We start from the raw sequence: 4,252 nt of genomic DNA, 5'->3' as shown, positions 1-4,252 counted from the left end.
GGTGACCCCCTGATGCCTCCAATACAACACATCAGCAGTTGTGCACCCTGGCCTCATTCGATGTTTCAGCCTTTTATCACAATACACCCTCATCTGAGGTTGGTCCACCGCAGGCCAATCAGATCTGGGTGTGTGTCGCACTGGAGGCTCCATGAGGTCACTTGGCAGCCCACGCAATCTCCTTCCGTTGCTTCTTTCGGCAGTAGTGCCGTAGTGCCTTGCGTAAGGCTGGTCTTGCAACTCACCAGGATATGTTTCAGAATTGCTTTGGCAAGACACTGGAGACAGGCTGGATCTTCTCCAAACCAAAAGCGTTATGTCATCCATATGCGCCCTGACTGGAGGAAGCCGCAGCCCGCTTTTCAGGCGTTCTCCTCCAACAACCTTTTGATATACTCGAATTAACTCAATTGCCATGCTGAACACCAGTGGGGAGATGGTATAGCCCGCCATTCAGCCTATCTCCAAGTGCTGTGAGTTGTTGGGGTTGCTACGACCGCATACAACAAAATAGCAATGCCCGAATTAGCAGAAGATCAGCAGAAAGACCCTGTGGTCCATCTGTTTTGCTTCCCACCGAGGCAGCAGCAGACAGATTGTCCACCTCCGGGGCTGCCGACGCTGTCTTGGCAGAAAAATGGAGGGACCTAGTAGCTTGAGCAGCGGCCGCCGCCTAACGTTAATGTTAATATAGCTAACAAAGTTAGCCATATTAACACACATAAACCATTGCCCATATTATATGCTGTGAACTTCCAATCAATATTTTGCACACCCTGCACAAAACTGTACAGCCCTTTTTATTTAACATGTCTTTAATGTAATATTTCTATTCTATATTATTGTTCTAAACTGTTGCAGTACTTTGCTTTATTGTTTTTTTTCCCACTCCATTTCATTTTCGCATGGTTATTGCATGCAACACACCAAGGCTAATTCCAAGGAAGGGAAAACTATGGCAGTAAATCTGATGTTGATTCTCTGACTCTAATATGTTGCATGTGTGCCAGCAGCACCAAGCCAGCTACTTTTTACCTGTCGTCATCATAATACATAATGTTAAAACAGATTCCTTAAAGTAAAGACAGAGAAGCTGTGCACTGATTCAAAACAATATTTTCACCGCGGGACTCGTAATGTCAGAAAAACCACATCTACATCAAAGCGTTTGGTCACAAAAAGTCCCCAAAATGAATGACAGAAATTGTAGACGTAGAACTTTGCTCTCCCACATTATTGGGGACAAAGGGTCACTATTGATTCCTGAAAATGAATGTTGACATACAGTATGCAATGTGTTTGGCAGGCAGCGACAGGCCCACATCTGTGAGCACAAACAAGCAGTATCCCTCAGATGAACCCGGGTCTCTAACCCACATATCCTCAAAGCTCTCCTTTCTTATTTTGACAGGCTGCCGTTCACTTCAGGGGGAGCAATTTAAAACACATTTAAAACATTACAAGCAATTTCAATTTGAGAAATGTAACCATCTGTAAATACGGAACAGGCACACCACAGACACCTCAGAATGGTGTTTCAGACCTCCACAGTAACAGGGGCAACCAAATCTCCTTTTTGTTTGTATCTTGGGTCAATTCACAGGGATGCATTTCTTGTAGTTCTTGGGCTGAAATATGTTCAGACAGTTTTGTTTATTTCTGAAGTTATTTTCTTATTATTTTTTTGGGTTTGGAGAGAGTAAAACAAACCCAATTCCAGTCTCTGGGACTTTAAGTGTGATGGTCTTGTCAACGCTCTCTGCTGTAATTTAAAGGACATAAAGGAAAAGCTGAAAATGAGCATCATTGACCGCGGTTTGTCCCTCAGTTCAACGTGTTGGGCTTGGCTTCTCAAGCACGAGCAACTGCTGGCTATCAGGTGTCAACAGCTTCCTCCTTTGTCCCCATTTTTTCACATTTTGGGGGTGTTTCCTGCAGTTGGTTAGAATTACATTCTCACTCCTAAATAACTGATCATTGGAAAGAGAACAGGCATTGTTTGGTGTGACCCTGAGGTCAAATGCAACATGGCAGCTTGAGTCAACAGTCCAGAGTTTAAATGAACCACTCCAGCTTTGTTTGGTGTGAGCAAACATAGCCTCTTCCAATTTTGACACTTTGCTCTTTAACACAGCTGATGTGCTGCCTCTGCTCCTCCTACTGCTGCACACTTTGCGGCAACAGAACTTTTGCAAATTTTTCCATTGCAGAGGTGCATGGTTTGAATTATTTCCCTCTGAAAAGATGTGATATTAGAATTGGCACATCATGTTTAGTGTTTCCACTTAAACAATGTTTTGTGATGGGAGTCGACTTAGAAATGTTCTCAGTCGTGGTCCACGTGGTTCCAGTCCATTCACAGCGCAGCCAATTCATCTGATCGGCGGTTCAGGTTGAAAACAAAACAAACGACTGTTTATTCTTTAATTTTTCATCTCAATCCGATACACAAGCTGTCAAAACTGTTCAAAAATTAAGTTTGAATATTCTTACTTAAAACACACAAGTTCGAACATTAGACTAACTATTTTTACATATTATGTTCATAATATGGCAAATGTACATTGAGATATACATAGCTTCCTGTGTTGGTACATTTCCTCCAACAGTAACATGTATTTTAAAAGATTTCTACATACCTGCTTATTACAAAATAAACTGATTTTAATAAACTAATATCCTATACCGTGATATTTAATATAAAAACCATAATAGACCTCTCTATGCACCGCTAAACAATTAGCCCCCTAGCAAGCAAGCTAGCTTACTAGCCTATAAATTAATAAAATGTAACAACCTAATTTTTTACTTAATTTAGTTTTTTTCACATGCTCTTGTCACATCGTAGGAAAGCATATTGGTATCGCCAGATGAGTGACAATTTAGGCTATTTTTCTGTAACCAGTGTATTATGAAGGCTTGTTGGGTGTGTAATGTGAGAAAGCTAACGAGCCATCAGCACCAACAAGCAGCTCCACCCATAAGTGATCTTCTCTGTTGGCTTCCCCTTCTCCTGTGGATGTGTGCTGACACACACACATCTACATAGAGTAATTATAGGCCTGAGAGGGCAAGTGAGGGAGAAGGAGCATGTCTCAGCAGAGCATCACCTGCAGGGCAACAAGAGCCCACTGTATCTGAGACTTCTTTGCAGGGAGAATGGCCGATCGCCCGGGAGAGGGACAATCTGGTTAGCTGTCTCCTGGGGACCACCAATCCACAACTGACAAACCCTCTATCTCCAGCCAATGAGAAACCACTGGCCTGTACAAGCCCTTTTTTGCAGATTCCTCGCACATCTCTCCGTCTGCTTCTGTCTCCTTTCTTTTCCAACACCGGTGGTCCAACACGGCTCTTGTTTCCCTGCAGGTGATGCTCTGCTGAGACATGCTCCTTCTCCCTCACTTGCCCTCTCAGGCCTATAATTACTCTATGTAGATGTGTGTGTGTCAGCACACATCCACAGGAGAAGGGGAAGCCAACAGAGATCACTTAGTGGGGGAGCTGCTTGTTGGTGCCTGCAAATGTGCGAGCTGAGGTGTAAATAAGAAGCGCTCCCTCCTTTGTGCTAATCTTAAAACACTTCATGTTGGAAAGTTACACGTAACATAATGTGATTACAACATCAATGAGAGACATTACTCTCCCAAGCCAGGTACGTTTTGAGGCACTTATATTTAATCAGCTGTTTAAAATTTCATTTGATGCCACTTTATACTCCAATTCAGAAATAAATATTGCACTTTCCGCAATTATCAATCATAATGCACCGTTACAGAATAAACTACCCAACAGTATAATTAGATAAATTAGCTCCTTCTCGACCAACATTACTAAATACTACAATTGAAATTATCTTGATGCATCAGTAATAGTAAGAATTGTAAATAAAAATATAATACTCAAAATAAAGCCACTGCTGATAATGAGTTTTTACTTTTAATATCTCTAAACTTTGAGTTTTATAAAGTACGTAAGTAAAGTAAGTAAATAGCTATACGTAATTAGTTCACACTGTGGTTCTGCTACTTTTATTTAAACTTGTAATAATTGACTTTTGTGGGAACTTGTGGGCAGGATGACAAGCCGTAAAAACAACACTGATCTATTATCACCTTATGAAAAGGTGATAACGCGGTAGAAAGCGGTTGCCTCCGGGTTTGCTAGCAGGCACACAGAGCAATATTAGTATTTGGAATCGTATATCGGTCCACCTGGCACATTTAACCCTTGTATGGTATTCGGGTCAAAT

General features: G+C 41.7%; 1 protein-coding gene across 1 annotated transcript in view; it reads left to right on the top strand.

The window, feature by feature from the left end:
- The window catches only part of LOC116697992 (insulin-like growth factor-binding protein 2-B), a 27,732-nt gene that overhangs the window by 1,363 nt on the left and 22,117 nt on the right, over positions 1–4,252 (top strand). The gene's annotated exons all lie outside the window — the stretch shown is intronic.

The sequence above is a fragment of the Etheostoma spectabile genome, chromosome 11 (genome assembly GCF_008692095.1).
Source record: "Etheostoma spectabile isolate EspeVRDwgs_2016 chromosome 11, UIUC_Espe_1.0, whole genome shotgun sequence".
Classification (NCBI taxonomy): domain Eukaryota; kingdom Metazoa; phylum Chordata; class Actinopteri; order Perciformes; family Percidae; genus Etheostoma; species Etheostoma spectabile.
The sequence above is the reverse complement of the archived record's forward strand: the minus strand, read 5'-3'. Positions and strand labels throughout refer to the sequence as shown.